Raw genomic sequence first — 12,545 nt, 5'->3', positions numbered from 1 at the left:
CTGTCTACTCACGATCATGCCCCACATAGAAAAAAGAGAAACAAATAGGAGAACTCAAGGTCAAATTCAATCTGTCATTCCAAGAGGCCCGTAAACGTTTTTCACTGCACGACCCCTCTTATCCCTCCTTTGTGAATGTGACGCGCCAGGGCGCTGCGCTACATGTTCCTGCACCCACGAATGTCACACAGAGTGTGGCAGCGGTCGTGCCACCAGCGCCCCCGGTTGGAGCAGCCTGTACTGCTCCGCCACCTGAAAAACAGGGCCGGAAGACCCCCGTGTCTGCTGAGCCTCGAACCACTGCAAGCGCAGTTATGTCCGAGTGTTCTGTGAACGTGCCTGCCGAGCAGGCACCACCCACCACCTCCCAAGTGGTGATGGATATAAGTACGACTCCTCCGGTGCCTCAGACGCCGAAGGACAAGCGCAACTCTTCGAAGCGCGCCAAGAAAGAAAAGAAGTCGAATTACGGGGCCCCCAAAATGCTCTGTAACCTTAGGCACACTTTCGTACAAACAGCACCACACAACACTAAAATGACACAAATGATACCGTGGAACGTCGGAGGACTGCTGAGAAACCTCAACGATATCCAGGAGCTCTTACACGAGCATGCACCAAAAGTTCTGTGTGTGCAAGAAACACACTTGAAACCAAAACACACTAGCTTTCTACGTAGTTACGTTATCTTTCGAAAGGACCGGAATGATGCCATTGTGCCATCCGGTGATGTTGCCATTATAGTCAATCACGGGATTGCATGCACACACCTACCACTACAAACATCCCTTGAGGCGGTGGCTGTTCGCGCAGTTCTTTTAAATAAGCTCGTCACTATCTGCTCTCTTTACATACCTCCAAAACACCGTCTTGAAAAGCATGAATTGAAGTCCCTCATAGACGATCTTCTAGAACCCTACCTTGTTCTAGAGGACTTTAATGCACATGATAGCCTCTGGGTTAACTCTCGCTGTGATGCGCGAGGTCGCCTGATTGAAGAGTTCCTTTTTTCTTCCGGTGCGTGTCTCCTGAAACGGAAAGAGCCAACATATTACGACATCACTAACATACGTACTGAACAATAGACCTCAACGTAACATCCCCATCACTTCTGCCTTCATTTATATTGGAAGTCATTAATAATCCATACGGTAGTGACCATTTTTCTATCGTTATCAGCACATCAATAACAAATACATGTCGTGTACAAGTTCCCAAATGGCTCACCGCCAAAGCCGATTGGGAAAAGTTTCAAAAAATGACTCTATTAACTTGGACTGACATGGCAGCGTTAAGCATAGAGGATGCTGTGTGCTACTTTACAGCTTTCTTGGTTGATGCAGCAACGAAATGTATTCCCCAAACATGTGGACCGTTTGGCAAACGACGCGTTCTATGGTGGAATATAGGTTGCCCTGATGCGCGAAAAACACAAAATAAGGCATGGAAGTTGCTTAGAGACTCGCCTACAGCCGAAAATTTTGTAAACTTTAAGAACATCAAGTCGCAAGGAAGGGGGACGCACCGAGAGACGAGAAGGGAAAGTTGGCACAAATTTTTATCAGGCAATAATTCATACGCAGATGAGGCGAGATTCTAGAACTTGGTTTGTAAGGTGGCAGGACGAAAGGCACATTCACTTCCTCTAGTGAACACACAAGGGGAGAGTTTGGAAGACCAGGCTAACACTATCGGAGTGCACTTCGACAGGCCTCCAGCTCATCACACTATAGTGAAGCGTTCCTACGATACAAAACCAGAATAGAAAAACAGAGATTAACGTGCAAACTCACAACACATGAGGCGTACAATGAACCTTTCTGTTTGGCTGAACTACAAGCCTCACTTGCCTGCTGCAATAAATCTACGCCAGGCCCAGACCGTGGGGCATATGAAATGTTAAAACACCTGCGCACTGAAACCGAGAAAGCTCTCCTCTCCCTGTATAATGCGATATGGTCTTCCGGAGAGCTACCCTCAGCCCGGAAGAAAGCTGTCGTTATCCCAATTCTAAAACAAGGCAAGATCCCGGCCTCAGTTTCCAGCTACAGGCCAATAACGTTAACCAGCTGTCTTTGCAAGGTTTTTGAGAAAATCATTAACAGGCGGTTGATGCACTTCCTTGAAATTAATGGCCTACAGGACCTATACCGGTGTGGCTTTCGAGAGGCTCGGTTCACCACTGACCACCTTGTCCGTATCGAAGCACAAATTTGCAACGCTTTTATTCATAAGCATTTATTTCTTTCTGTGTTCGTCGATATGGAAAAAGCATGTTACACTACATCGTGCTTTGACATATTGCTAGACTTGCCACATTTAAGTGTGTGGGGTAGAATACTGACAATCATTGAAATCGGCCTGACCAACCTTACATTCCGTGTCAGATTTGGCACTGTCTTATCCCGAATATTTGTCCAAGAAGCAGGAGTGCCACAAAGAGGTGTATTGAGCTACAAACTTTTCTTAGTGGGAATGAAATCTTTGCGTCTGTCTCTGCCACGTAATATATTTAATGCATATATGTCGATGATGTACAGATTGGTTTCAAATCGTGGAACATCTATATGTGTCAAGTTCAGCTAGGGTTCAACAAAGTATCTCAATGGGCAGGTGACAATGGTTTTATACTCAACGTGCAAAAAAGCACTTGCGTCTTGTTCTGCCGAAAAAGGGGCCTCCATCCTCACCCCGACATTGACCTGCATGGTCAGCCTCTGTCAGTGAAGACTGAGCACAAGTTTCTTGCACTAATATTAGACGCAAAAGTAACCTACATCGCACACAACAAGTATTCAAAAGAGGTGCTTAAAGACAATGAATATTTTGAAAGTGTTCTCACGCACTACGTGGGGCAGTGACAAGGAATGTCTTTTGAATTTGTATAAAAGCCTCGTATGCATACGCTTAGATTACGGTGCTATAATCAATCAGTCGGCAACACCATCAGTCTTGAAGATTCTCGACCCTGTCCACCATCTAGGCATTCACCTCTCTACCGGTGCTTTTTGAACTAGCCCTGTGAAGAGCCCGTACGTGGATTCGAATGAATGGTTGTTCCACCTACAAAGATGTTACCTGTCTTTTTTGTACTTTCTGAAGGTGAAAGCAGACAAGAAACACCCCTCTCATTTTCCAATTAAATATTTGTCTTGTTCTGGCTTGTTCGAGAACTGTCTTTCGTTGGGGCAGCCCTACTCGCTCCGTGTAAGGAGCCTCGCCAAAGAAACAGGTGTGCCTCTTCTTGAACACAGTTTGGCGGCTTGTGCAGCATATCTGCCACTGTTGCAGTGGCAGCTTATAGATTGTGATGTCTCTTTTGTTGAAGTCACAAAGCGCACACCACTTGCATACATACATACATACTTTTTAGAACTAAAACATGAATACACATGCCTTGAGTTTTGTACCGATTTCTCAACACTTCTGTGTCATATGCAGCGGTAGACTAATCCTTTTCCGAGGCCAGCGTTCTTCATCCTGATGCGAGCATTTTCACAGGAGAAGCTTACGCAATACTGGCAGTCATGAAACACATGAAACACATACAATTACATAAGGCGGTAATATACATAGATTCCCTAAGTGTGGTTAAAGCCCTAAAAACCCCTAAAACACAAGAACCCCGTGATGATGTCACTTTACTCACTTCTGAGCACACTGTACACATCAAAACAGCATGTCGTTGTCTGCTGGGTGCTAGGGCACCGTAAGATACAAGGGAACGTTTTGGCCGACAAGCCGGCTGCTTCCGCCAACGACACTACTTCCAATGCATCCATACCAATCCCTGCACTTGACTTGAAACCTTTTCTAAAACGAAAGCTCAGGGGGTATTGGGAAAGCACGTGGGATAAACACACAGACAATAAACTCCATGCTAATGAACCGCAACTAGGTAATTGACCGCCACTATCAAAATCACGACACACAGAAGTAACACTAACAAGGCTTAGAACAGGACATACACACTCTACACATTCATATCTTCTATCTACCGGCAATCAACCATATTGTGAGAGATGTGGAGAACCACTTACGGTTCTCCACATTCGCGTCCAGTGCAATGAGCTAGATTCTCTAAGAAAAAAGCACTTTTTACTGTCTTACCGACAGCAGCTTCCACTACACCCTGGGATGCTCATCGGTAGGGATCCGCTTTATAAACTGGAATCACTTTTCATGTTTTTAAAAGATGTTCATAGCTTTCACCTCATATTTCGAAGTGATCTGTAGCACGACCTCTGTACCGTGGTCATGGCTGCGGTGACTACATCTCCATCATGGTTTTATTATTATGACATTTTGCCATACACATTCACTACACATATCTCACGCCACTGTTATGATTTAATAGTTCCATGTTTTTACCCGCGTAACTCGAGGAATTTTAAGGCCCATTTAAAGCCACGCATCATATGATCGTTGATAACTAGTCTATTGAAATGGCGCTCTTTGGCCATCAATTCACCCTTGCGCCATTCGCAACCTTCACCGCCTAGAGAGGGCGCTAGTGCAAGCCCAACATGGCTGTCGTTTGGAGGATCGTGCAGCCGGCGCGCCGGCAGCCGCCGCTGCTGTGCCCGTCTCTACGAACTGCGTAGTATTTTCGGCTGCAGCCCACGTGTTGTCAAGTCTTTGCTGAGAATGTCATTGACTCTAGCATGTATTATATCCCACACTGCGTGTTTACTGAAGTAAAAGGAGTTTTGAGCGCCGGGCACATCGTCTGCTGTGGTGTGAAGGAATGCACGCACAGCTTTGTGAACGCTGCTCGTGCCACGGCCGGAGAAGATCGAGCGGCCATGCTCGTGCAAAGCAGGAAACCTCGCCTTTGACTGAATGTCGTCTGCAAAGTGGCATCCAACATATTTCGTGATTCTTATAGCTCAGCAAGCAAACAATAAAGAGTAAACCACTGCTAACCATTGCTACTACGACTCACAGTACCTGTTCGACTTTAAAACGCAGTAGACATTGCCAGCGACAAAATATAAAGCACCAGTGAACCGCCAAAATGTGTGTGTGTGGGGGGGGGGGGCAAGTGCACGCGCCCGTGCGTGTGTGTTCTTTTTGCGTGCGAATGTTTGTTTGTGTGCGCTCTTTCAGGAGTAAAGGTGTGGGAATGTGTGTGTATGTGAGCGCGCTCGTCTGTCTGTGTGCATGTGTGTTCGTTTGCGCGAGTTTTTGTGTGGGTTCTTGTGTCACTGCGTTTTTCCTCGCGTAAAAAACCGCCTTCTACGTGTACCTCAAAACTCTAAGCGTCGTCTGTGTCTGTATGCAAATTAACGCTGGTTGTACTCAGCCATCACTTTCCACAGAGCTCACTTGCCAAACCACTCTGGTTTGCGTTGGAGCACATTCGAAGGAAGCTCCACTCCCGTAGCTTTCCCTTCATTGCCGAAAAATGTTTTCTGCGAGTAAAGCAGGTAAGCTTGCGCATTGAAGGCCTCAGTAACTCAAGGTATCTCTGCCAACATCCACGATGCAGCTCAGCTATCCTTCGGATCGTTACCCTCTTCTAAAAGCAGTCAACAAAAAATTAATACATCAGTCGGGTGAGTTCACTCTGTGTACTTTCTACTCATGAGCTGCCCAGAAGGGCACCAAAATTTTCTTGAAAACTGGCTCACGAATGTGTTCTTCCGTTCACTATCATCAGGACAGCAACTGGGCACGAAGGAAAAGAAAGATTATAGCGCCAGTCACCATCAATTCTTGTATTTCTTTTATTTAAAGCGGTTGAGGGACGAGGAAGATAAGGTGTACAGCAAACCAGCGGTCATGGTTTCTATAACGCGACATGTTCAAGCACCGCAAACCATCCTGCATAGACAGCAAAAGAAAGGAGGGGTAGTAGGGGAGCGCCGCTATGCGGCAAACGGAGCGGCCACGCCCTTTTTTGCAATTACGGCTCACCGCCGCGCGTGGCCGATCTAGGCGGCCGTGTTTGTGATTTCCTGGTTCACTATCGCCCTGCTAGATAGCACCACTTATCCAGCGTGTCAGGTGTTCGCACGTTTACGGCGTCTATGTCCTAGGCCATTCTAGCTTTGGAATCTGGCTAAACCAATGTAATGGCTGCTCACACTTCGGCTTATTTCAACTCCACGACTCGACTCCCCGCAATACGGATTCCACGAGTTTCTATCAACGAAGGCGGATTTGTGAGATAGGGCGAAAAACGCAAAGCCTATATGGCGGGAAACGAAAACTTTACACCCGTCGAGCGAGAAACTTAAGTGTTTACGTTCCGTAAAGACCCGCACATGCGCAGATTCTATCCGGTATCCGGTAACACGGTAACGTAATTACGTATACGTACAAGCTCAAAGGCCTCAATCATGGCATGCGTGTCATGTAAAACTTCACTCCATGCTGCGCTCATAGCACGGTATTACATACCAAATTTTGTATTAGGTGACGTGAATAGAAGACGAAGGTAGATGAAACGTCCAAACATGATAATCATTGCCTGAAAGTTATGTACGGCATACTTTACCTCAGCCCCGTAACGTTGTGCTGATATTAAAGTGACATATATCAACCTTCCTCATTCATGCTTCGGATATCATCGATTCACACTGTACGTGCAACCTGCCAAATGTTTTTTCGATATGATTACCTCATCTTGTTTGTAATACTTTCTCGTACAGCTTTCCAATGCACGAAGTGAGTGAAAGGGGAAGCAAGTTCTATAGGTTTCTTGATTTTCTGGGTTTTGGTATTAAAATACTTTTTGCCTCTTTCCATTCTTGTGGAACGTCACCTCACTCCACCCAGACTTGTTCATGTAAGAATTTGGTGAGCTGTTCGAAAGCATTGTCGTTGGCGTTGCCGATCACTGCATTGGTGATCCGATCATTTCAAGGGGTCGTGTTTTTCAGAAACGATTGTGCGGCTGCATAAACTTCTGCTACTGTTATAGGTTCGATTAAAGAAGCTTCGCAATTTTTTCGGCTGGTCTCTTGCTCGACAAATGGCAGCCAGATAGGAACTCGCTTCGCATGTTCAACTTTCCACTGCATCTTACGTCCCTTACATTCGAGACGTGCTCTCCTATTGCCAGAAGTCCGACAAAGACATATCAAAGGCAAACATGATCAACAATGTCTTTAAGGGCATAGCTGACGATGCCGACATCCTCATGAGTAGGAACTGTGACACAGCTGCCTCCATCCTCACCAAATGACACAGCTACCTCCATCCTCACCAAATGCCTCCATCCTCACCAGACGTATTCTGCCTGCTAAAAGCAGGCAGAATACGTGGAGCTTCAACCGCCTTCCGAACACAACTGTGACTTCCTCGTACGAAGATCCTGCGCCGCCATGCCCAAACACGAATTCTATCATCGCAAGGATAGATCGTCACGAGCTTCAAGCCATGAACCTGCTACCTGTATGCCCCCTGCGCAAGATCACTTGGTAATCATTTCACTGATTAACGCTGTCGTCCAGTAGGAGTTTGCCAACATGGGCGTGATACATTCCTGATCCACTCGCTTGAGCCCCAGGACATATGGACTCCCGCCCACCACGCTGACCACAACGCTGCTCACTTGTTGCTGCATCCTTTTCGGTTCCACGATTACCCCGCAATACCACAATGCATATGAGTGGCGCCACAATGACAACTAACCGATTTGTTTTTCTTGTCCTCGAAGTGACCACAATTTCCGACATTGTTGTAACAAATGGCCTTCCCAAACAAGGTTTTCAAGTGACCGCAGTCAGGATCACGGACAGTACTTTAGAACTTGTTTACAGCGCAACATTAGAAACACGTGAAAGGGAAGAACCAAAAGAGAAAAGACGACGGATTCCAACCAGCTGGTCCAACTTACCGTCTTACTGCAGTATTCGAGACCGTAGTCCCCCGATGACATCGTTTAGGACCTTCAACCACGCAACTCATTTACCTGGTCTGAACCCACTAGCGCGGAGGTCGTCGCTCAGTGGAACTTCTTCAGCCGCTTGCCATCACCTCAGGATAGACAATCACGCTCCGATAGGTGCAATCGCTCTCCGTCGCCGGATCGCTCTAGGCACCTCCCGGAAAACTAACAATTGCAGCTGCTAGAGCTTGCGCGACACTGATGACGCGCACCCGAAACCATCTACCGACCCCTAATCAGAAGTGAAATTTACTTGCTTTCCTCATCGATGGCCTGGCCATTACAGCACTGATTTACACTGACGCCCATTTATCTGTGATGACTTCTAAGCTTCGACTCCGTATTGAGATAATCCTGACACCTGCTCTGTTTACAACAGTGCGCGTAGCTAACGGAAGACGAACAGCAGTCCTTGGTATGTGCACTGGCAGTGTTACCGTTTCCGGCCACTAAACTTCAATACTTTTTTTTCTTGCCGCTTACCCACACGATATTATTCTTGGCATTGATTGCCTGACCGGTCACTCTCCCCTCATCGATTGTTGATCCTGTGTTTTAAGGCTCGATTTGCCTTTGTATGGCGATGCCTTTGCCGCAAGTTGTCCGTGGCGAGGGTCTATGGAGGTTCTATGACTTCCACCTTAGGCTGCTTTGTACGTCCCAATGTCGCCTTTCCCATCAGTTTCTGATGGCAACTACATGGTACCTGCCCTCATTGACCTCACTTTCTCCGCAACATAGATCGTCCTCGTGCTGTTGTGGTTGTCGCCAACAATATGCTTCTTCCTGTCCTAAACTTCTCAACGTCAGTCCATGTTCTTCCACAAGGCATCGAGCTAGCAGAGCTTTCAACTGTCGAAGAATGCACAATTTCGTCCTTCGCCCATGATGCAAATACTGGGGCCAAAACTGTCATAGCTGCGCACAATACGACATTCTTGGACCTCTTACCTTCCCAAGTTGAAGCCCTGCGCAGGGTTTTGCTTTCTTACATCGATATTTTTGACATTGACGGCCGTCCACTGAGCTGCAGAAGTGTCTTAGCCCACCGTATACACCGGTGACTCCAACTCTTTCACAAACGCCAATACCGTGTGTCGCCCGCTGAGCGCCAAATTGTTCCGAAGTAGGTAGAGAAAATGCTGAAAAACATCATAGAGCCTTCATTCAGTCTTTGTACAAAACCGTGTGTCGCACACTGAGTGCCAAATTGTTCCGAAGTAGGTAGTAAAAATGATGAAAAAACATCATAGAGCCTTTACTCAGTCTTTCTACAAAAACTGTGGTGCTAGTTAAATAAAAGGACAACAGCTGGCGCTTTTGCGTTGACTATCGCGATATCAATGAAATCACTAACAAGGACGTATATCCCCTGCCTCGAATCAACGACGCGCTTGACTGCCTTCATGTTGCCAAGTATTTTTCATTTTTCGATCTTCGATACGGATATTGGGAAATTTTAGTAGATGACCACGACTGCGAGAAGAAAGCATTCATCACACCCGACAGCTTTTACCAATTTAATATCCTGCCATTTAGGTTGTGTCATGCTCCTCCTACTTTCGAGTGCATTATGTACTCTCTCCTACGCGGTTTTAAATGGCCAACCTTTGCCTTTGCTATCTGGATGATGTCATCGTTTTGTCACCCACACTTGAGAGCCACTTCCCGCGCCTGTCGGTCATGCTTGACTTATTTCACCATGCTGGCCTCCGGATGAACTCGTCTAAGTGCACTTGTGGGTGCCGTCATGTTAAGGTATACTTAGCCACCTTGTGTGCTACTGGAGTCAAACCCGACCACGATTAAATCCGCACTGTTCGTGAGTTCCACGTTCCGCGATCTACAAAAGATGTCCGCAGCTTCCTGGGGCTCTGCTCATACTTCCGCCGCGTTGTCGTCAACTTCGCTGATATTGCTGGGCCCCTCTCGTATCTCCTCAAAAAGCACGTGGCTTAATCCTGGGGTGCGAACCAAGCAGACTTCTTCGCATCGAGGATTTCCATTCTCACTTCATCACCTGTGCCGGCCCACTTTGACGCCTCCACTCAAACAAAGCTTCGCACTGACGCAAGCGGCCATCGCAATGAGGTTATGTTCAAATTCAGAGTGGCAAAAACCGAGGGATAGCAAATGCCGGCCTCCTTCTGTCACAATCAGAAAGGAATTATTCCATTAATGAGCGGGACTGTCTAGCTCTAGTTTGGGCCGTCACTGAATTTCTTCTGTCCCTATATGGACGCCTATTCGCAATCATCACAGATCATCATGCGCCGTGCTGGCTGTCAACACTTAAGAACCCTGCTGGGAGAATCGGCCGTTGGGTATTACGACTGCAGGAGTACACGTTCTTGGTAGTGTACAAATCTTGAAAGTTGCACAGCGATGAAAAATGCTGATCTCGCTACACAGGTTAACCATCCGACTCCACTGAATGGGAAGCCGGCGTCTGTATTTTTGCCATCTTGGCATATCGGCACTTTGTGGAAGGATAATGGCGAGATTCATCAGTACTCCTTTCATTAACCGCCTTCAAGCCGGCAATGCCAACCCTTCCCTCAGCATGTTGTTGCTACAAGACGACGTTCTGTATTACAACAATTTATACCAGGAGGCCGCCGAACTTTTCTCGTCGTCTCACATCATCTGCGCAAAAACGTCCTTCAGGAGCTTCACGATGCGCCAACTTCAGGGCACTTAGGCGTGGCCTGAACGTACGACTGTGTTCTACGACAGTTTTTCTGGGAAGCCCTGTATCGCTGCGTTCGCCGCTACGTTGCACCTTGCGAGCTCTGCCAATGTCGAAAGAAACCTGCCCTCTGCCGGTCGCCTCCAGCCTATCAAACTCCCAGGTGAGCAATTTAATCAAGTTGGACTGGACTTCCTTGGTCCTTTTCAACTTCGACAACTGAAAATAAATAGATTTCAATATCCACACATTGTGCCACTCGGTACCCGAGTGCTACCCAACAGTTTCGCGAGCGATGTTCCTGATTTCTTCCTTTACGATGTCATTCTTCGCCAAGGTGCTCCTTCTCACCTACCCATAGACCATGGTCGCTGCTTCCTCTCTCGGGTGGTCGGTAATATACTGCAATCTTGTGCTACTCTTCATAACCTTAGAACATCTTATCATCCTCAGACCAACGGGCTGACCGAACATCTCAACCGCACGCTGGCAGACATGGTTTCTATGTACGTTTCCGACGACCACAGAGGCTGAAAAGTCTGCTGCTTTAAAACGCAAGTGGCACCATCATGACTTCACCATCGGCAAGATTTTGGGTGCTTGGGAGCGCGCATACAAGTTACGTAATGCAACGAATGTGCTCACTCGAGTAAGACAAAGGTGAGACCGTCTGTGTTGTTAGGCACAAAACTGCCGATATAGCGACGGCATCAGTGACTTTTGTGTCCTTCTCTCTCTCTAACTTTTATTCCCCTTACCCGCTCTCCAGTGCATGGTAGCCTACCGGGCTCAGCCATCGTTAACCTGCTTGCCTTTTTTTCACCCTTATTCTCTCTCTCTCTTATAGATTCCTGGGCCACACTTCGTTCTACGCCGATGCTGATGACAACTCACGTAGAGGAGAAGACCTTCGTGTAGGAAAACAAAAATAACGGCCTCGTTTAGCGAGTAAGAACGCGATCATGAAATGACCAGTGTTTTTTTTTTCTCGAAAAAACAGAACGCGTACACAAATATCCTGCTTCGACGGCGGGAGCAGAAAGCGCGAAAGATACAGCTGTCATGATTCGGAGCACGGACCCCAATTTTGTTAGTTTTATCTAATAGATGCCATTTCTTCTTTTTCCTCGTCTATACTGATACATTCTTTGTGTTGTTTACACTTTGACTATTCGGTGTTTATTTCTTTTACCACAAGCCATCCGGACAGCATGCTACGCCATCGTGCCTGTTTGGAATCGGGGCCACCATTCGACAACTTCAAATACGTGATACTGTCTGTCCATCTGTTTTTTCATACTTCTTAGTTCATCTTACCCATTTTCTCCTCTTCTTGAGTTTCTCTTTTCTTTCGCGAATCTATATGGGTGAACTAGGATGGAAATTGAGGAAAAGATGATCCGACTTCTTAGTTACACCTCGCGACCCCAATTCTCTTCCCTATTTATCTCCTCTTTTTTTTTTCACAAAACAGTTTTCTCGGCTGGTTGTTTCGATCACGGGTGGCTTTTCTCACTGTCTCCGGACGCAATGGTCAAGCAAGACAGCTCTATTTCGTTCATTTCTTAGTTGTTTTTTTTTCATATTGTGTCCTGTTTCCAGTTTTCGCTTTTACTTGTTCCTTATGATAACGCTGCTGTTTTGAGCATGCTTTTCTCCTGCTTTATTTTTCCTACAAGACGACACTTTCGCGGTAAGTCTACTCCTAATAGTCTTTTTCTTTCCCTCGTACTTTTGTCATGGCATCATCGGCAGAGGATGACATCCTCATACGTGCCCCATCGCTGTATACAAAAAATAGGTGTTTCCGAATTCGGCTCACGTTGGGCAGTCGGTTGTCCGTTCCCACCCACGCGGGTTTCGAAGATAGGTCCGGTTGCGTCGCTTTCGTCGTTCTCAATCAGGAGTCGCGACGCACCACGCCATGTGAAGCTGCGCGCCATGGCGCGTGCGGTGCGA

The sequence above is a fragment of the Rhipicephalus microplus genome, chromosome 2 (genome assembly GCF_043290135.1).
Source record: "Rhipicephalus microplus isolate Deutch F79 chromosome 2, USDA_Rmic, whole genome shotgun sequence".
Taxonomy (NCBI): domain Eukaryota; kingdom Metazoa; phylum Arthropoda; class Arachnida; order Ixodida; family Ixodidae; genus Rhipicephalus; species Rhipicephalus microplus.
Note: the sequence above shows the minus strand (reverse complement) of the source record.